The following is a 23,313-nucleotide window of genomic DNA, read 5'->3' as shown; positions in this document are numbered from 1 at the left end:
AATATTTGGATGTCTAGATGTGAGTATAGTTAGTCACTCAGCAGGGTTTATTATTAAAATAACACAATACCTGAGACCAGCTATTTGTTTATTATTAATATAACACATTACCTGAGGCTAGGTACTTTATAAATACAAGAGATCTTTTGCTTTACAATTCCAATGGCTTATAAACTCCAAGTAGTAAGCATGCTATCACAAAATTGATCCATTTCTATGAAAGTCATTCTAATTCCCTCTAAGGATGATGTATCAACAACCTAATCACCTTCTAGTAGACCCCACCTCTTAAGAATTAGCCTACACTACTAGGGATTAAGCTTCTGGTGCATGGACCTTGATGGACTCACTGAAGTTATAGGCAAACCAGAGCAAGAGAGATGCTTGACATATTTTTCTGAAATGTGTGAAACTCTGTTAGCTTTTACACAGTTAATTACAATTTGACTGTGCTTTTTGTAGTTTATTAGGGCTACCACAGAGTATACCAGACTGAGGGCTTGTACAGTAGAGACTTATATTCTCATACTTATGGAGGTTACATATTTGGCTCCCTGAGAAACTCTTTGATTCCTTTGCAGACAGTTTTCCTCATCTTTTATTTTCACATAGTATTCCTTCTGTGTTTTAACCTCCAATTTCCTATTCATAAAAGGATATCCAGTGTATTGATATGGGACCATACAGAAGACCCCTTTTGCCACAAGTACTTCATCATCTCTTCACATAGCTAGATTGTAAAATATTAAGGATTCTGATGTCAACATACAAATTTTGAGGGAAACAGTAAAGCCCATCACAACACCCAACCCTTCCATATTAGCACAACAGTGAACATGGACACATCAGAACACCTGCTCCCACCACACAGCGAGTGAAGAAAAACAGCCATCTTGCAACATCATTTTGGCAGAAAATGGATTTTTTTTATCTCTAGTCACAGAATATAGAAGTAACCTGAGTATACCTGGACAGTAAAGGGTCTAGATCAGACATAGTACATGAAAATAAAAAAGAAATCATATTGGTTTTAGTCTCAGATATCAATCTTTTGCTACAAATCTTTTATTCTGTTACTTATAAAATTGAATTAAATTACTTTGACAATAGTTGGCCTACAATTTTTCACCATACTTCAGAAAAGTGAAAGGCTTTTTTACTCTCTTTGTGCTTGTACTGTTGAAGCTCCCTGTCTTAGGATTTCAATTGCTATGAAGAGATGCCATGACCACAGCAACTCTTATAAGGAAAATATTTAATTGGGATGGCTCACTTACAGTTTCAAAAGTTCAGTCCATTATCATCACTATGGGACATGACAGCATGCAGGCAGATGGGATTCTGGAAAAGAAGCTGAGAGTCCTAAGGCTTGTAGGCAATAAGAAGTCAGCTGAGACACTGGGAGGTATCCTGAGCATAGGAAACCTCAAAGCCCATCCCCACAATGACTCAGTTCCTCCAACAAGGCCATACCCATTCCAACAAAACCACACCTCCTATTAGTGCCACTCCCTATGAGATGATGAGGGCCAATTACATTCAAACTACTACATTCTACCCCCTGAACCCCATAGGCTTATAGTAATATCATAATGCAAAATACATTTAGTCCAACTTCAAAAGTCCCCATAATCCATCCCAGTCTCAACAATGTTTTAAAATCCAAAGTTCAAAGTCCCTTCTGAGATTTCTCTCTTAACTGTAATCACCTGTAAAAATCAAACAAAAAATCATATCATGGCCAGGCGATGGTGGTGCATGCCTTTTATTCCAGCACTTGGGAGGCAGAGGCAGGTAGATCTCTGTGAGTTCGAGGCCAGTCTGGGCTACAGAGTGAGTACCAGGAAAGGTTCCAAAAGCTATACAGAGAAACCCTTTCTCAAAAAAAAAAAAATCATATCACATACTTCCAATATATAATGGCAAAGGATCTACATTACCATTCCAAAACACAGGGAAGGGAACACAGCAAGAAAATACTAGACCAAAGCAAGACCAAAAACCAGCTGGGCAAACTCCAAACTCTACATCTCCATGTCTGAGATCAAAGTGCTCATCAGATCTCCAACTACATTCAGTTTTGTTGACTGCAACATACTTGTTCCTTTCAGGCTGGTTCCACTCCACTTTAGCAGCTCTCCTCTTCAGGTATCCCATGACTCTGGCATTTCATTTTGGGGTCTCCAGGCAATTCAGGCTTCAACTTCACAGCTTTATGCAATAACCTCCATTCAGGGACACCCCTGACACATGCCTGGCCTCAGTGGCTTTCCTAAGGTGTGGAGGCAGATTCCATAACCTGTTTCTTCTATCCTTCACTCTAAACCAGAACCATGTGGCTGAAGCTGCCAAGTTTTGCTGCGGTTGGCTTGAACATGACCCACTTGTTCAATTACATCTTCACTAGCTTTCTGTCCTTCACTGCCTAAGCTTGGCTGTCCTGAAACGGGATCTGTATATCAGGCTGGCCTCAGACTTATAGACCTGACAACCTCTGCCATCCAAGTGCTGGGATTAAAGGCATGCACCATCACAGTGGCTCTAAGGGTTTCTTTAGTTCCTCTTCACAAGCTGGAAACTTAGATGGATGGGAACTTATCCTGAAGTTACCACTCCCCTTATTCCATTTCTTAATCTGTTTATCTCCTTGAACATAGAACTTGGCTCCATTCTACTTTTTAGTGTTACTTATCCCCTCAAATATTTTTTCTTGCTCAGCTTGCTCCTTTTCATTATAAATCTTCATCAGTTAGCACTAATAACCACACAACAGAGTCTGTACTAGGCTGTTTTGAGATTTCCTATGCTAATGGAATTAATTCAAAACCTTTCACTTAGCCTCGGCAGACTTTTCAGACAAGGGCAAAAAGCAGCCACTTTCTTCACCAAAATATCGTAAGCCCACTCTCTAGGCCACATACTAACATTCTTCTCCTCTGAAACCTCTTGATCCCCCAGTTCATCAAATCGCATTCAGCACCACTGTCTTCCATGTTCCCACTAGGATGCTCTCATCAATGCTTAAAGCATTCCATTGCTTTCCTAACTCAAACTTCCAAAATCCATATGATTCAATAAAAACATTGTCAGGCCTATTACAGCAATACCCCACTCCTGGTACCAACTTATGTCTTAGTTAGGGTTTCTGTTGCTGTGAAGAGACACCTTTACCAAAGAAAAAAATTAATTGGGATGTCTCGCTTAAAGTTCAGAGGTTCAGTCCATTATCATCATGTTGGGAGATGGCAGCATGCAGGCAGATGTAGTGCTGGAGAAGAAGCTGAGAATCCTATATCCTGTAGGCAACAGGGAGTCAATTGAGACACTGAGTGGTATCCTGAACACAGGAAACCTCAAAGCCCACCCTCACAGTGACACACTTCCTCCAACAAGGCCATACCTCCTAATAGTACCACTCCCTATGAGATTATGGGGACCAATTACATTCAAACTACAACACTCCTTAATGATATTCTTTCTATACCCCTCAAACAAAAATAGTAACAGTTACACCATGCTTCATACAAACCTTGCATTTCTGTGAATATTTAAATCATTAGGGTTTCATCTACATTTACTATTTACTGAAAGCATGCACATTTTCCCCACAATCTATTTTCCCGAAAAGGCAAGATCTACCTAGAAGAAGCAACACTCTTCCCTGCATTAGGTATAAAACCAGAATTTAAAGAGGTTAACTTCCAAAAATTCATGCAAAGTATATTTCTAAATGACCTTCAGCTGAATTCAAGGAGTACTTTTTTCCTCTGCCCATTGGACTGTGAAGTCACAGAGACTGCAAGCCATCTCTTCAATTAAAGTGTCCTGAAATAGCTGCCTCACTCCAGAAACAAACCTCAGCCCCAAGTAAGACCACATGATTGGGGTCTGCATACAAAATATGCTCACTTTTAAAAATTATTATTATTACAGTAATTGTTCCAACCAAAGCCCAAACGGGAAGAGACAGTCTTCCCTTATAAAGACAAGTTCTTTCCCCTTGGGGAAACAAAGATACAGAATCTGGACACTTGTATATAAACAATTTTACTTGCAACATCTCAGCCACAAGGAAGTGTGCTTCAGAAACACAGGAAACAGTTAAATTTGTAGTCTGTCTTGGGCATGCAGTTATGAGATTCATAGCTTCCAAAGTTTAGGAACTGTCAAGTAAAAATGGAAGCTGTTGACTAAGATGAGCTGTTTAGATTAGAATCTCCCCTTACCTAGGATCCAAGTAACAAGATGTGATCAAAACATAGGTAGTGCTGCCACCAAGGGAACGGTATCATTTGAAATGAGTAGTTGGAAATGAGATCCCTATCCCAGCTTGTGCAAAGGTAGAAATGCAGAAAATGTGTAGACTGCAAAGTGGCACCCCTCCTCATGTTACCTGGCAGTGAGATGGATCAGAAATCATGAAGGTATACACAGACTTTCACCAGAAACTAAAAGCCTGTTAGTTTGTCTATGACTATCATAAAATATGATTTGCATATTACATGTGATATTTTTTCAAGAATTTCATATTCATTGTAATTTATAAAAGCATCTACCAAAGACATTAGAAATAATAGGTCTTTGATCAAAGATACTGTCTACCATTCCACACTGGACTACAGCTGTGCTGCTGACAAGCCCTGCCGTTACTTCTTCTCATCTTCCAGGAAAGTCCCAGGACCCCAAGTACTTCACACATCTTATGGAGTGGAAGTTGATAAACATATATTCTCTCTGGTGATGTTTTACCCTCTCTGCTCTATGGACATATTTTTATGCTTGTTATTGAAGCAATTAATCAACTCATGGTCTATGGTCTTCACAATCTAAATGTTTTCACTGTTAGCTTTAATTTCATTCAGTTCACTTAGGGATGTTTATCTTGCTGGATGCTTTACCAACTCCATTTCTGAAAATGACAATGACAGATTACATGCCACCCAAACAAAATTCAAGGAGCCCTTGCTTCCCTGAACGCACAGTAAGTCACATCAGGTGGTAAGATCAGGAGATGTGGTAGTTGATTATTAGACAAGTGCTCCTCAGACTCATGAACTGTGTTTGAAAAGAAGCATCAATGTCACCAAGACAGAGCATGCCTTCTACTGTAAGGAGTACCAAGACTCAGTCTTAGCAGGCACTGTAACCAAGAAAGCCACTGGACTACAAATGAAACTTCTTTACATAGTCTCCTATGTCTATGAATATTTCATTCAGTTAATTATTTCTTGATAAGAAAAAATAAATTAAGAACATCCATTTCTGAAAATGTAATAGAGCACAATTAAAAGTGGTGAATTTTAAAGCCAATGAAAATATTTGACAGAAGGAGAAAGCTTGAGTATGTGATGAGAGATGCTGCAATTCACCCCTAAGAAGGGCAGGTAGCAGGAAAGACACAGGACACTAGAGAATGTGAAACTTAGGGATTTCCCAAATGGACAATTGGAATTGTGTGAAAGAGAAAATAAAATGCTCCTAAAATATGCATGTGGGAGAGGCAAAAATAGAAAATAAAGTTTGTATAATAAAATCTTAAACAAGATGCTAACTTAACTACACCAAAATTAAGAATTTCTATTTAAAAGACTAATATTATAGTGAAAAGAAAAAGAGAGGCCATAAATGGGAAAATGCCCAAAACACACATAGTAGGAAAATAATTTGTCGTGAAGATATAAAAATAGTAATACAAACCAACACCATTTGTTACAGGAATAAATATTGTATAACCATCACAATATAACCTTGCACTATTTACTTTATTTTTTCTGTGTATATGGTGAATGTACACAAGTATCTCTTTCTGGGGGTGGGGTGGGTAGTGGGTGTTTGTGTGAGAGCCTTTGTCCATGCACATGTATTCAGAAAGCAGAACAGGATGTTGGGGTTCTTCTTTTACTTCCTTATTGACTTGAGAAGAGTTTGTTATTGAATTAGAAGCTCACCATTTCATCTAGGCTAGTAGCCAGAAAACCCTAGGATCCCTCTTTATTATCTGCCTAGTGCTAAGGTTACAGGCATGAGCAGCTAGGCCTGGCTTTTGATGGGTACTGGGGATTAGAAATAAAGCCCTCATGTTTTCAGAGTAAGTGTTGTTTTTACCCAGTAAGCCATCTATTTCCCTAGCCCCTAATTTTTGATATTTATGAAATCTAAAACTGTGACTATTTTAGGCCTTCTTTAGCCATTTTTTTTTAAGAAAAGCACAATAATGTTCAAGATACCATCATTCAGGGCTAACCCTTAAAATAGTTCAGTCCTCCATTGACAAGGCAAAAGAATTATGAGATATGGTAGCATTAATATAGAGCTAGCAAAAGACAGTGTAGCTTCCATAAGCACTTCCCTCTACCAGCTGCCATTAAAAACACAGCCAACACTGAGTGAAAAAACATCACAGAATAGTAAGTGTGCTAGTATGAATAACAATGGCTCCCATAGGCTCATAGATTTGAATGTTTAATCACCAGGCAGTGGCATTATTAGGAGGTATGGCCTTGTTGGAGTAGGTGTGGCCTTGGAGGAAGTGTGTAACAGGCGGTGAATTTTCAGGTTTTAGAAGCCCAAGCCAAGCCTAGAGTCTCTCTCTCTCTCTCTCTCCCTGCTGCCTACAGATCTAGATGTAGAACTCTCAGCTGTCTCTCCAGTACCATGTCTGACTGAATGCCACCATACTTCCTGCCATGATGACAATGAACTAAACCTCTGAAACTACAAGCCACCAATTAAATGTCTTCCTTTATAAGAGTTGCCATGGTCATGGTGTCTCTTCACTGAAATAGAACACTGACTAAGACAGTAAGTATAGTTCCATTTTCACAAAGTTTGCAATGTAGGCAAATAAACCAGGTAGTGTTAAGGATGCATCCTGAACTACAAAGAAAAGTAAGAGAACGATAAACACACAAGCTAAGGACTTTGGGAAAATGGGAGTGTAGACAGAATTAAAGCAAGGCAAATACAAATATAGGTGATAGATGATAGATGACCTATAGATGAGTGATAGATACTCAGATAGATAGATGGCACACAATAGACCATCAACTTGCTTGCAAGGTGAACAAAAACACATAGCTCTGCCTGGGGGGAAAATGCCTGCTTTATCTTGCAAAACAGCACCAAGGTAGTAAATGTTAAGCCATGTTTTATAATTAAAATCTCTTCAGTGGAGTATAATGAAAATGTTTGAAGAGTTTTATAATTAAATAAATTAAGCCAATCATATTTGCATGCAAATCTGCAAAAGCTACATCTTAGAAGTTACTAATTTTCCAATTTGATGATATCTTAGTTGGTGTTAATTCCATACTGAACTGCTTTTCAGACAACTTTTGTTAATTACCTTTCCATGTGCTTAAATTTTCCATTGCATATGAAAAGAAATTAAAAGGCAGCCAGTTTGAATAGAAGAAACAGTGAATTAATGAAGCTTATTTTAGTAAGGAAAACTATTCTAAATAGATTCAAGAAGATGAAATATTTTAAATAGTAGTACTGGATGTATTTTACAATAGAAGTACATTTTAAAAGTTTTTTTAAACTGGAGTTTTACTTTTAGGTTTGTGTGTGTGTGTGTGTGGTGTATATATATGGTGCCTAAGGTTATGTAGTTATGTGTACCTATACGCATATAGGAGTCAGAGGAGTTTGTGGTCCAAGCAGCTCCCCATTACTCATTTGAAAAGCAATTTCTCAGTGAAACTGAAATGAGGAGAACGACCAACAAGCTCCACTGACCCTCCAGTCATCTCCATACCCCACAGTGCTCCAGTTACAGATCTTCGCACGCACATGACATGGGTGCTGAAATACTAAACTCTGGTCCTAGCACATGCACAGTGAGCACTCTTGCCTGCTCAGCCATCAGCCCAGCCCCTATTTTGAGTTGTGCCCCTTGATGCCTGCTTTGGTTTTTATTTTTCCTAACATTAGCATAGGAAAGATCAATGCAGTGAGTATTTTCACATAGACATATACAATACTGTATATAATACATATGTTGTCAAAGTTTACACTGTCAAGAATTATGAAAGGATACATTAAAATAGAGAAAACATAGTTTAAGGTAATTTACGTATTGCAGTATAGTTAAATTTAGAAGAGCTTTGCTGTTGTTGGGGTTTGGCTTGCTTCTATTCGTGCTGGATTTTTGCTGTTGTTATTGCTGCCATTCATTTGTTTTTGTTTTGTTGTTGTTGTTGTTGTGGTGGTGGTGGTGGTGGTGGTGGTGGTGGTGGTGGTGGTGGTGGTGGTGGTGGTTTTCAAGATTTATTTTACCCTGTGGTTTCTGTTTGTTTGTTTTATGAGACAGGGTCTCACTATGCAGTTCTGACTAGCCTGGAACTCACGGGACAGACAAGACTGGCCTTGAGCTCTCAGAGATCTACCTGCCTCTATCGCCTGCATATGGGATTAAAGTTCTCACATAGCCTAGGCCGGGCCTGAACTCTCTGATCTTTGCAGACTGTGGCCTTGCACTCCTGATCTTCCTGCCTATATCTCTCAAGTATTGGAAAGACACTTATGTACATGTCCAGTCTTGTCTTTGCTATGCTGTGTGGTAGTCAGGGCTATTATTATAGGATAAATACCAGCTTGTTTATTGCTAATATAACAGTTCAATTTTATCTTCCAGAGACTGAAAAGAGCTCTTTAAGATACACTGTTCTCATTTCTTGAAATTAACTACAAAATTAAGGAAATCCCAGACTTATCATTTCTGATGTCACTGAGATTTGTTTTCTTGTTTTTAATGACAAGTCTTTTTAATCCCAAAGAAGGAAACTGGACATACCAAATATAAATATCTGAGAAAAGAAACTTATAGAAGAAAGGGTTTAGGGTTTATTCTGTCTCAGGGGAAGTGAGGCAGCTAGTCACAGTGTGTGTATAGACAGGAAACAGAGAGAGCTGTGTGCTGGTTCTCCTCTTACTTTCTCCTTTTTAATTAGTACAGAACTCCATCATAAGAAATGGTACTCACCATATTTAGGGTGAGTTTTCCAAACTCAACTAAGCCAATCTAGAAATTCTCTTACAGACATGTCCACAGTCTTCTCTTAGGCAATTCTAGATTCTGTCAAGTTGACAATCAATATTAACCATCACAATACCATCCCTTGTCATCTTGACATCCAAATACATCACTTTTAAACCACAACCTTCCATTCCTTGTCATAAGCTTATGTCCATCTCATAATACAAAATTAATCAAGTCAGTCTCTGAAAGCCCCTGTAGTATTGAATGGCAGCCCTGTTCAAAAGTCCAAAGCCTCTTAATTTACTAAAGGCAATCTCTTTATTGTGCTCTCACTGGAAATTTAAAGTTACGTATTTCCAGTATACAATAGTAAAGAGTGAACATTCTCATTCCAAAAATGAGGAACAGAGACATATCAGGAAATGATCAAACCAAAGCAAGACCAAAAAATAGGCAGAGCAAGTACCAAATCTATCAGCTGCATGTCTGGCAACTAGGGCTACTGATGAAATTATTTGGACTAAAGGATTGGGCAGTCCCACCTCTCCAGTTCTGTGCCTATACATACAAAGCCTTTCTTTTTGGCCAATTTCATTCTTTACCTGTATTTTTTCTCAGTGAATAATCAATAGTGCTGCCATACCCAACGTCCTGGAGTCTTCACTGTATCCATTTGATCACAGTTGCATTAGCCTGCTCACCTTGATAAATTTCTCTGAGAACTTTACTCTTATTTTAGTGGAAAAGTATTTAATAGGTTCAAGAAGGGATAAAATACAAAGCCTATTGTAGGTAGAGTTTTCCTGGTTCTGCCTGGCCCATGGTCAGGACAAATCTCTCTCACCCGCCAGTCCCACAGCTGCTCAGACCCAACCAAGTAAACACACAGAAACTTACATTGCTTACCAACTGTATGGCCATGGCAGGCTTCTTGTTATCTAGTTATTCTATCTTAAATTAACCCATTTCTGTAAATCTATACCTTGTCACATGGCTCATGGCTTACCGATATCTTACATGTTGCTACTCATGGCGGCAGCTGGCAGCGTCTTCCTCAGCCTTCCTGTTCCCAGAATTCTCTTCTCTGCTTGTCCCGCCTATACTTCCTGCCTGGCTACTGGCCAATCAGCATTTTATTTATACAGAGTGATATTCACAACAGCCTATTAAGGTTTAGTTAGGTGAAAGAACTGTAAATAGATGCTTGTGCTAGAGAGATTGCTTCGGAGAGGGAGGGAAATGTTCTCAGGAATCCTTGGAACAGAGCAAGGCTTCAGTAGTGTGGGCATGGGAGCTGGGTGTGTCCTGTGACTCTAAGTGTGAACTTCCAGAGGCAAGGGGTAGATCCCACAGGCATGAGGATGAATCCTGGGAGGGGTCTGGCAGTGTAACCTCTATAGCATCAGGTTTACCATGAAGCCTGGGTCTTAAAGATGAACTGCCAGAGAAATTAAGCACACTACTGGGTCAGTAGTATGAGTAGGGGGTCAGGGGCTGATTCACATCTGGGGTCCTGTAGGGATACTGGGCAGGGCTTGGAGCTTCATTTTAACACAGAATTGGAAAAAAAAATGGTATACAGGCTTTCTATTCAGCAACTGGAAGGGGTAGTCCATCACTGGAATTGGCTGCCATGAGTCAGTTCCTTTCTAGGGCACTATATAATCTCTTGGTAGGTAAATATGAAGTGGTAGCATGGCATGATGCCCTTGACTATCTCAGAATAGCCAGTGATGAAGATCACACTCTAAAGGTCCATCTTTGTGTCATTTTGCTTGACTACCTTGTAGCCTGGACACAGACCTTTACAAACTTTAAAATAATCAAACAATTATTTGAGCTGCCCTATTCTCTGCAAATGTTACAAATGACACATGTAAGAAAAACTAAGACATTGAAATTACTGCACAGTGGGTTCAGACTGTCATGCCAGTAGTAGTAATGAATATACACATGGAAATAATCTTTATATAAGTGTTTTTAAACTTGAACCATCCAGGAAACATATGGCTGTATTCTGAAGAAATTAGGATTCAGCTAAGACAATTGGGGATTACTTTAGTTTTATGGTATTTTGATTTATTAACTTTATTACTCAAGTTTATTTCTCTTTAAATAATGTTCATCTACAGAAATATCATAGTCAGTTCATAAATATTATTCTTTTTTTCTGTTTATTTGTGATTATAGTTATTTATACATTTTTTTTCTTTGAAAGGACAGATAAACCTTTCCTTATCCAAAGAAGTTTAATGAATATCATCACCTATTACTAAATTTAAAAGAGTCTTCTCCCTCCCTGTGAAGAATGTTAGAAACTTCCACCCCAAAATATGCTTTCCTCAAATCAGGATTACGTATGTGCAAGTGCAGGTCCTTGGATAAATAATAAGTGCAACAGGGCGCTCTGACATCCCATTTCCTAACAGCAGAAGATAAAACTTCTTGTGAGAGGTATCACCCTATACTAGGGAAGGAAGAAACTCCTATCACCAGGCAGAGAGAGAGAGAGAGAGAGAGAGAGAGAGAGAGAGAGAGAGAGAGAGAGAGAAAGAGAGAGAGAGACCTTAGGCACAGGCTTATATATACTTCAGTGAAGAAAGATAGTGTTTACAGCCATGTCTCCCTGCAGGACCACAGAGACCTAGCATTCAAGGAGAGGGAAACTGATCTACAGGAATCCAGGGCAGTGAAAATACAGTCATAGGAAAGCTTCATCCTTGAGTAAAGAGGAAGCTTATTGGTGAGCCTGGGTTAAGTCTCACAAGTACCACAGAAAGCAGGTAGCTCATGAGGATCTTGGGCCTCACTGACTATGGAATTTAAGTGTAGACCCTTCTGATGGGATGTAGGCCAGGCTTTGCAATTTGCTCATTACCCAGGAAACAGAATGTGATTTCCAGTGGCTCCAGATAATTCTTCACATTGCTCTGGAGAAGGCTATATCTCCAGAAGGGAGAAATATCATCACACTGAAGCTATTATGTTTTGAGGTGTGTGTGTGTATGTGTGTTTCTGAAGACCACACATTATTCGTTTTATAGTAATGACCAATTATGTGAAAAAAGATTTAGAGGAGAAAGGTCTGTTTTGGCTCCTAGTTTCAAAGGGGTTTTAGTTCATCATGGCACAAAGCAGAGGGAGTGAACTGGAAATAACGGGAGACTTAAATTCTCAAAGCCATGCCCAAGGGAGAAGGGAGAAATTCTCAAACAATAATTTCCATTTTATTCTGAAGAACCTGAAATGTAGATGAATTTCTAAATGATCTTGTTAAATAAAAAACATGGAGCCAAATATAGGGATGAAAGCCTTAGAGAGATCAGAGAAAGCCACCAGTGAACCTTACCTCACCACCTCTGCAGCTTCCAAATGAGAGCTACTGCCTGTCTATCCACACCTTTATATGCCTTGCTTTTGTGCCCTCTCACTGGCTCTTAGCTCAGCTACCTCACTTCCTTGTCATTGTCTGTCTGTACAGATTTCCAGGTCGCTATGGTTGGTACTGCGATTAAAGGTGCACGTCTTCATGCTTGGCTCTGTTCCCTAGTATGGCCTTGAACATGCAGAGATCCTGCCTCCTAAGTGATTGGATTAAGGGTGTGTGCTGCCTGACTTTGTTTACTTAAAATGGCTGGCCTTTCCCCCCAGATCTCCAGTCAACTTTCATTTTATCAAAGCACAAATAAAATATCACCATATTTTGGTACAAATAAAATATCATCACACTGAAGCTATTATGTTTTGAGGTGTGTGTGTGTATGTGTGTTTCTGAAGACCACGCATTATTCGTTGTTTTATAGTAATGACCAATTATGTGAAAAAAGATTTAGAGGAGAAAGGTCTGTTTTGGCTCCTAGTTTCAAAGGGGTTTTAGTTCATCATGGCACAAAGCAGAGGGAGTGAACTGGAAATAACGGGAGACTTAAATTCTCAAAGCCATGCCCAATGACATATTTCTACTATTAAAGCCACACACCTCCCAAGTTTCCCCAAACAGCACCATCAACTGGGAATCCAAGTCTACATAAAACTGAACCTATGAACATCTCTCTTTCAAACTACCACAATGATAATGTTTGTTAATACTGTAATAACCCCATGTTTGATTTCAGCTGCCCAATTTCAGAAAATATTTTAACTCAAACTTTTAAAAACAGAAAATACTAATAGAAATATAACAGTTTTTTAGATATTGGTTCTGTTTAAATACTTGTATGGGTTTCTTATAAAGTATTTGGTGAGCAGAACTTTGTCCTTGGAGTTCAGCCTTCAGGGGTTTAGAAGAATATTTAGGCCACTCTAGAGAAATGCTTTTTATCCTAGGTGATAAGAATGAAGGGCAGCAATAAACAGACAAAATAAGCCAAGAGACCACTTCCTAAAATCACTGTAACATCTATTTCTTCAATTCATTTCTGTTGTACTGTGATAATTTTCTTGATATTCAAACTAGTTTCTAAAAATTTCAAAATTTTACATGGAATACAATTTATCTTTAGAGACAATAAATTAAATCTTTGTCAAGCTTGCAAATCAAAGTACACAAATGAATTTATTTTTGCCTGCTACCTTTTTACCTCTTATTTTGTTCTTATTACAAAAGAAGAAAAATATCCTGGAATGGAAAATTGTACTTTAGCCCAGCTGTTTAGAGAAAAAAAGAACATGTAATTTGTAGGTTAGAAAAATGGAATTAATAATATGTTACTTCTGTACACACACACACACACACACACACACACACACACACACACATACATGGTATACAATTACTAAAAAAACACAAGGCATTCCTGAATCAATTGGTTGTCAAGGAGACCTCTACAGGCATCCTGTTCATTTGATTAAGGAAAGTACATCTACTGAAAAATCAGGAGAGCTGTAATTAGATCTTGCTTCTAATAATATTACAGAATTTTCCTTTACTGTTATTTTCAGTTCTACATGTGATGTCTTAAGTATCTGTGGATGTCTAAAATTGTTTCCTTTTGTTTTATGAGAACAACAGTAATTTCGTGATGATCCTTGTTAAGATTTAAGTGTTTACAACACAATTCCTGGTGTACAGCTGATGCTCAGAAAATGACACCTCTCCTCCTTATCACATTATAGAATTACAAATATTTTTATTTCTCTTTCTATTTTTATCTCTTTCATTTTTGATGCTATTTCACTACAAAAACATATTCATAAAGCATAATGCCGAGGAAAGAGGTAATGGTTCCTGCTTTTTATGAACTATGTCATTTTTACTAGTTATTGTGACAAGAATTTACATTTGTTTCCTCCGTTGCTCTACTCAGCACTAGAGGGGGGTAGGTGCTATAATTCCTACTTGACAAATGGACAACATGGCTCAAAGGACTGATTTTTCTAAGACTAAACCATCGTTAATGTAAAAGCCATATTTCAACTCAGTTCTTTCTGAGCTTATACTCTGAACATACTTATTCTTAATCTGATTGTAAACCATAAACAACTTCAACACAGAGTTCCAAGAAGTCTCTTATATAGAAATCACCAAGATAGTTTTGTGGTTTGTCTGAGAATTTTTTTCTGTAGGCTCATGTATTGAAATACTTGTCTCCTCCCTTGGTGGAGGAAGTATATCACTTAGGGAAGGCTTTGAGAGTTTACAGCCTCACCCCGATTCCAGTTCACACTCCCTGCTTCCTGTGTGTGCATAGAGATGTGATCTCTCAGGTTCCTGTTCCTGTTTTCATGCCTTCTGCTTGCTGCCATGTTGCCTCTCTGTGGTGGGTTCTTACCTCTCTAGAATTGTAAACTAAAACAAAAGCTTCCATCTGTCAGCTGCTTTTTATCATGGTAATTTCATCTCAGCAGCAGGAATGCAAACTAAAATAGATGACTACACACTTGCAACATTCACTGTGGTCTATGGAGAAACTAAGAAGTAAAGTTCAAGTGATCGCCTACAGGAGATGTTGCATGTATTCTCTTTAAGAGTTCTTATAAGCCGGGCGGTGGTGGCGCACGCTTTAATCCCAGCACTCGGGAGGCAGAGCCAGGCGGATCTCTGTGAGTTCGAGGCCAGCCTGGACTACCAAGTGAGTTCCAGGAAAGGCGCAAAGCTACACAGAGAAACCCTGTCTCGAAAAACCAAAAAAAAAAAAAAAAAAAAAAAAAAGAGTTCTTATAGTTCACTGTATCCATCAGGGTTATGTGAACCATGAATAGATACAGAGTTTCAAGTGGAAAACAACTTATTGTTCCTATCTACTAGTCCAGATGTACAAATTTTACAGATAAAACAAAGAAATCCAGTGCTATGGTACCTAACTGTGAATCCTGATTCTTTATCCATATTGTTTATTAGGGATGTCCTGGTTACAGAGCCTTGCAGCCTTTCAATGGAACCCATCATGATCATGTATAATAGTAGCCATACAATATGCAAAGGAAAAGTATTCCCCTTTCTGTTCACTGAATAGAGCCTTAAAGGCTCCCCAGGGTCTCATACTTAAAAGACACTGATTTCAGAATAGTGGTATCTAGTAAATGATTGAGGGGAAAGGAAGCTGTCAATTCCCCGGGAGACAGATATATGTCACTGAATTCATGATTGACTCTATTCTGTAGCAGAATGCTTTAGCAGTAATACTAAACCTGTAGGGTTTGCTTTCCTCGCCTGTCTTAGGTTTTTGTTGTTGTGAAAAGATACCATGACCACGGCAACTCTTATAAATATTTTACTTTGTATGAATTTTTGTATATTGACTAAAATTTGAGGTTATTTTGTTATACTGTATATATGTTTCTACTCTTGTTTAAGATATTGTTGTATACTGATACAAATTTAAGGTTATTTTCGTTAGAATATACTGTACATATGTTTCTACTCTTGTTTAAAGTATTGTCCCTATGCGGCTCATTTAACAATGTAATATAAATTTATAGTCCTTAAAAGTTATTATTACAAACTATTTAGGATAATAAAAAATATAGGTTAGTAATTAGTCACCTATTACAACCAAATTTGCAGTCACATTAAGTATGTTTTCAAGGTCAAACAGAGACATATTTTAGATAGACAGATGGTCTTCAAACACTTCAGAGATCTACGAAATATGACATTTAAGATGTTTTTAGTACTATAAGACTTTCTATGACAATGAGACATGTCTGCTCCTGGCAGCACCAATCTACTAAAAAGAAGATGATGGACATCAAAGAAACTCCATATGAAGTTTGCTTTCTTTGTGACAAAAGTTGGCCACTGGGTAAAAAATGGCCATTGCCTCAACTGCTGACAGTGTGCTGTCCAGGTTAGACAGGCAGGACTCAAAAGACAACAACTGCCAAACTTTTCCAAGACAAGGTGAGACCTTCCTTCAAAATTGCTGCTTCACAGAAAGGTTTGTCAGATGTCCTAGGCCTGTAGGCCAAAGATGGATGTGCCAACATTACAGAGGAACCTTGGATGACTGTCCAGGCAGCCTACTGTCTATATCATTTCTTAATTTTGGAAGTTGTTTACTCTTCACTTCCTGTTTACTCAGATAATATTATATGCTTCTCAAACCTCTGATGGAGTTAAAGACTACATAGTTGTAGCTGGAAGTTTTCCTGTGTCCTGGACAGCTGGTGGTTGGAACAAATCTTTCCTACTCACGTTCCCCATGTAAACGCATAGAGGCTTATATTAATTATAACTGCTCAGCCATTAGCTCAGGCTTATTACTGACTAGTTCTTACACTTAAATTAACCCTTAATTCTTATCTATATTTAGCCACGTGGCTTGGTACCTTTTCTCAGTTCTGTCTTGTCATCTTGCTTCCTCTGTATCTGGCTGGCAACTCCTTATCAGCCCTTCCTCTTCCTAGAATTCTCCTCATCTGCTCACTCCACCTATACTTCCCGCCTGGCTACTGGCCACTCAGCATTTTATTTATCAACCAATCAGAGCAACACATATTCACAGCATACAGAACAACATCCCAGAGCACTTCACCTTTTGTGTCTAATCAAAAAGGAAAGTTTTAACTTTAACATAGTAAAATTACATATAATAGAACAGTTATCAAGTAGGAATTATAATTACAATATCTAGTCTATTCGTACTTGACAAAAATTAAAGCCGGGCGGTGGTGGCGCACGCCTTTAATCCCAGCACTTGGGAGGCAGAGGCAGGCGGATCGCTGTGAGTTCGAGGCCAGCCTGGGCTACCAAGTGAGTTCCAGGAAAGGCGCAAAGCTACACAGAGAAACCCTGTCTCGAAAAACCACAAAAAAAAAAAAAAAAAAAAAAAAAAAAAAAAAATTAAAGAAAATATTGTATCATCTATTTTATATTTGTGAGTCTAAGTTTTCATATCTAATTTATCTTTTATCATAACTGTAGTGGGTAGCCATTCCAGCTTTGATCTGGAAGTTCCAACCCCCATTGAGACTTCAGCAACTGTCACGCCTACAAGGCGGGGCCAAGGGAGGCGCCTGGAGACTGGAGATCTGGATCGGCAGGCTCGCTCTCGGTTCCAGGACCCTGGACGTGAGAGGTGGACCAAGCAGAGCTCCAGAGAACACCGCTGCACTGCGATACACCTTCCCCAGACCCCACGACCTACCTATCCCTTAATTTGTAAGTTACACCATTAAATAAATCTCCTTTTAACTACGTGGAGTGGCCTTAATAATTTCACCAATACATAACTAAGGAAACTATAACTATTTAGCCTTCAACTACATCAAAGACCCCAGAAGGATATAATATTACCTAAGTAAACAGGAAGAACATTGTAAACAACTTCCAAAAATCTAGAATGACAGAGACAGCTGACTGCCTGGACAGTCACCCAAAGTTCTTGTGCAACATTGGGGCATCCTTCTTCAGTCTATAGGCCTAGAGTCTCCCAGTCACTTCTCTGTGTCCTGTAGAATGTCTGTCAGTTTCTTCTGCAAAGCAGGAAACTGAAGGACCATTTTGCCTTGTTTTGGCAAATTCAGTGGTCATTTTCCCATGAGTCCTGTATGTCTAGTTTATACAACATATTATCAAGCAGTTGATGCAAGGGCACTTTTTTGCCCAGTGGCTAACTTTTGTGACAAAGACAGGGTTTCTTCAATGCCCATTATCTTCTCTGAAGTAGATTGGTGCTGCCAGGAGCAGGCATGTTTCAATGTCCAAAAAGTCAAAGTTCTTAAAACATTTTAAATGCCATATTTTATAGGTCTTTGAAGTGTTTGAATATTACCTACCTCATTGAAATATATCTGTGTATATCTAGAAAACTTAACTAACATGACTATAAGTTTGATTACCATGGAGACTTTTTTTTGGGGGGGTGGTTTGAGATAGGGTTTCTCTGTGTAGTTTTGGTGCCTGTTTTGGATCTCGCTCTGTAGACCAGGCTGGCCTCAAACCCACAGGAGGTTCTGCCTCCTGAGTGCTGAGATTAAAGGTGTGCACCACTGTCACCCAGCAGGGACTAATTATTAATCTGTATTTCTTAATTATACAATTTTAAATGAGCTATACAAACATAATACCTTAAATGAGAACAGAAATATACATACAGTATAACAAAATTAACTTCACATTTACATCAATAAACTAAAATTCAGAGCAATGTAAAACATTTCAAATAAGTTGTTACTTATATGTAAAACATTTCAAAAAAGTTACTCTTTACAAGTAGATTCCATAATCTGCCCTTTTATCCTATCATATCTATATTCTATCCTCCTTTTTTTCTTTAGAAAGATATTGACTATAACCAATAACCATTTGTAACCAATCTCTGAACAAAGATAAATACCCATAATCCATTTTTGGGGGGAATGTGGGTATAGTTTTGTAGACTACTTTCTGCTGATTGTGGGCACTAGTAGTCTTATGGGGATCCTGAGAAAATTAAGAATTATGGTCAAGTCCTGACTGGAATAGTCTGTAATGCTGTATTCTCTGAACCAGTTGCCTTGAAGCTGTTCTGGATGTTGGATCATCTGGAGACATCTCAGGGAGTCTTTTTTGATCAAACCGTATTAGCTTGAAAGCAATCCATAGGTTCTCATCTTCTGTGGAAACAAAAGCAGAACCTCTTTTCCAAAGCAATGTATCCTTAGACATAAATTTTGAAATCAAGATACCTTAAAATATATATTGATTTAACTCAGCAGTTTTTACAATCAGACTCTCTGTGTAATTTCCATCTTTACACGGCTTATTTTTTATATTACTTTTACTTTCTCTTTAAAGACTTTTTAAAACTTTCTATTTCTTTATATATCCATCTATATTCCTTTTCCTCTATTTTCCAAGCCTATGTATATTTTTATACATATTGTAAACCATTCAGAGGTTTATTTCATCTAAATCTGTTTTATTATGAATTTATAGCTCTAAACTGCAGAGTGGTTGGAACAGAAGCATCAGCCTTGGCTGCTGACTCCACCCACCTCAGCTTTTCAACATGGCAGTGGTATGTTTACCGCCAGCTTTGGGAGCCATGCACTACCAACTCTCAGAAGCAGTGGGGCTATGCTTCCATTAAAGCAGCGTGTAGCCAAGAAACATTTCTTTCTTTTTTTGGTCTGTACTAACATATTATTACCAAATTCAAAAAATAAACTCCTAAAAGAGATGTAAAGCGTATAAGGTTGAGAGACATAAAAAGATATTTTTGAGTTGGCGATACAAGTTAGGATAGAAAGTGAATTAGGGGGTGGCGCACGCCTTAAATCCCAGCACTTGGGAGGCAGAGCCAGGCAGATCTCTGTGAGTTCGAGGCCAGCCTGGGCTACCAAGTGAGTTCCAGGAAAGGCACAAAGCTACACAGAGAAACCCTGTCTCGAAAAACCAAAAAAAAAAAAAAAAAAAAAAAAAAAAAGAAAGTGAATTAGGTACAACACTCAGACTCACCAAGATAGGATAGATAATGGAGTATTTTCTCTGAATTTGTCAAATAAAAATGAACTGGACATTGTTAATGTGATTCTTACACACACACACACACACACATTATATAATTATTGTACTTACGGTATAGTTCTACTACATTAGAGTTAAAACCTTCCCTTTTTGTTCAGACAAAATGGGGAAATGTGTGATATTTTAATTGCATTCTGACAAAAAAAGATTATTTTGAATCAGAGGGCAGAGCTAGCCACCATTTGATCAAAATTAACCAGAGAGGTTTTGAAGGACTGAGGAAGTAGTAAGGTGGATCTGAGAGAGGATCTTGGCCTTTTGAATTGAGGAACAGAAGAGAGAAGAGGTGACTTGCTTCTCTGCTTCTCTGATCATTCAAGTTTTTACCCTGATATCTGACTCCTGATTTTTTATCGATAAGGAATCATTAGATAAATGCTTCACTTATAAACTTGTAGCAATATTATAATGAAAAAATGCATTTGTTCCAACTTCAAAAGTAACCATAGTCCATCAAAGTCTCAACAATGTTTAAAAGTCCAAAGTTCAAAGTCTCTTCTGAGATTCATGCAATCTCTTAACTACAATCCCCTATAAAATCAAAATAAAAAAATAGATCACATACTTCCAACATATAACGGCACAGGATATACATTACCATTCCAAAGTGTAGGGAAGGGAACATAGGGAAGAAATAAGGGACCAAAGTAAGACCAAAAAACAATGGGCAAACTCCAAACTGAATCTTCAATTCCTTTCAGCTTTGTTGACTGCAACACACTTCTGGTTGTACTCCCTGTTAGCAGCTTTCCTCAGCAGGTATTCCACAACTCTGATATCTCTAAATCTTGGGATCTCCAAGGCAATCCAGGCTTCAACTTCTCAGCTTTGTGCAATGGCTTCTCTACTAGACCTCCATTCAGGGATACCTCTGGCAAATGCCTGGCCTCAGTGACTTTATTCCATAACTCCTTTCTTCTATCCTTAACTCTAAAGCCAGAAACATATGGTCAAAGCTGCCAAATTCTGCTGCTTACTGGAGCTGGAACATGGCCTCTTGTTCAATTACATCTTCACTAGCTTTCTGTCTTTCACTGCCTAAGCTTTGCTGTCCTAAAATTTGCTCTGTAGACCAGGCTGGCCTCAAACTCAGAGATCTGCCAGCCTCTGCCTTCCAAGTGCTGGGATTAAAGACTTGTACCACCACACCCAGCTCTAAGCCTGTCTTTAACTACCATTCTTTTCCTCTGAAACCTCTTGATCCCCACAGTTTATCAAATCATGTCCAGCACCACTATCTTCCATGCTTCTACTAGTATGGACCATTAAGCAGCACTTTAAGCATTCCACTACTTTCCATACCCAAAGTACCAAAGTCCAAATTCCTCTAAACAAAAACATAGTCAGGCCTGTCACAATATCCCTCTCCTGGTACCAACTTCTGTTTTAGGGTTTTTATTGCTGTGAAGAGATACCATGACCATGGCCACTATTATAAGGAAAACATTTAATTGAGGTGGCTTGCTTACAGTTTCAGAGGTTCAGTCCATTATCATCATGGTAGGGATCATGGTGTTGTGTAGACAGATGTGGTGCTGTAGCTATAGCTGAGAGTCCTATATCTTGAAGATTAAAGAAATTTGACTAAGAAATTTGGCAGTATCTTGAGCATAGGAAACCTCAAAGACCACTCCCACAGTGACTCACTTTCTCCAAGAAGGCCATACCCACTCCAACAAAGCCACACCTTCTAATAGTGCCACTCTCTATGAGATTATGGGCCCAATTACATTTAAAATACCACCCTACCACACCACTCAAAGCTTAATGGCCACCTGAACACAGAAGAAAATGGTATCAGAGTCTGAGAGATCCTCTTTTCCAAGAGATCCCAACATGTGATCCACACTTGCTGCTCTAGTATTCATTGTTCAAGGACAAAGAGGTATTGTCATACTGCAATCTTATTTTTTTATTATTATTTAGTGACATGGCTGGACTAATCAGTGAGTTTATTTTCACAATCGTGTACCTTAGAGAATTTGAATATACACCTTGTGTTTCTGACCACTAGAAATCACTGACTTAACTAGGCTTTCATTCACATTCTCTTTTCTTGTTCTCTGGTTCTGTCAGTCTTCCACTACTGGTAGTATGACAGCTGTCAGCATGTTGACATTTGTGCAATTATATTATTGCATTGCTTTCTTTTGTTTTGTTTTATAGTTATTTGGAAAATTAATTACTGCAAAGCTTAGGTCAAGGTGAAATTGGATAGGATGCTCTGGTTTGAACAGTGTTATGGTTAAGAAAGGAAGCAGTGAGAAAAGCAAGCTCTGCACTCTCATCCCCCTGGGCCTTTCATGTGAAACCAGAATAGTGGAGCATCAGTCTTATGTGTGCAGCTTGTTGGTATCATCTAGTTACCACTACCCAGTGTGGATTTTGTGGAGTCATGGACAATATCTTCCAACAGTTGCTGATTATGAAGTCTATCTGAGACAGCTTTTCTGGGAAGCAGAGAATTTGGGAATCATCACTTATATAAGCCAACTGGACCAATTTCCCTGTAGCACAGGACCATGTTTGCAAGGCATGCATTGCTCTTGGCCAATGATTCTTTCATATTCTTCCATATAAAGCACCAGGCAATGTCACTCCCTTCCTGTCCATCCATTTTACTTAGGCAATCAATGACATGTAGATTATGAACAATATTATCTCCCAGGTTGCAGAAACAACCCCATATGCTTCCTCTACCCAGGAAGCTGTAGGGAATGCCAAATCATTTTATAAAAGCTCTTTGGAAGAATTTTTCATTAGGACAGATGTAAAAGTTCTGGCTTAGTCCCTTTCTGAGGCCATGGCTTGTGGTGGTATTGTGTTCCCCAAAATATTATGCACCCTAATAAAATTATCTGGGGTCAGAGACAGAACAGCCACTAGATACAAAGGCTAGAAAATGGTGGCACTCACACCTTTAATCCTAGCATTCCAGAGGTAGAAATCCCTCTGGATCTCTGTGAATTCAAGGCCACATTGGAAATGGCCAGACATGGTGACACACGCCTTTAATCCCAGAAAGCGAGCCTTTAATCCCAGGGAGTGGTGGTAGAAACCAGAAAGGTATATAAGGCATGAGGACCAGAAACTAGAGCATTTTGGCTAGTTAAGCATTTGGCTGGTTAAGCTTTTAGATTTTGAGCAGCACAGTTCAGCTGAGAGTCATTCGTATATGAGGACACAGGGGCTTCCAGTCTGAGGAAACAAGATCAGCTGAGAAGTTGGCCAGGTGAGGTTAGCTGTGGCTTGTTCTGTCTCTCTGATCTTCCAGTATTTACCCCAATAGCTGGCCTCAGGTTTGTTTTATTAATAAGAACTTTTAAGATTCCATCTACAATGGCTCCCTTGTTTTTGTTGAGTCATAGATTTTGTTGAA

Source organism: Peromyscus californicus, unplaced genomic scaffold (assembly GCF_007827085.1).
Source record: "Peromyscus californicus insignis strain IS unplaced genomic scaffold, ASM782708v3 Scaffold_11__1_contigs__length_118956290, whole genome shotgun sequence".
Classification (NCBI taxonomy): Eukaryota; Metazoa; Chordata; class Mammalia; order Rodentia; family Cricetidae; genus Peromyscus; species Peromyscus californicus.
The sequence above is the reverse complement of the archived record's forward strand: the minus strand, read 5'-3'. Positions refer to the sequence as shown.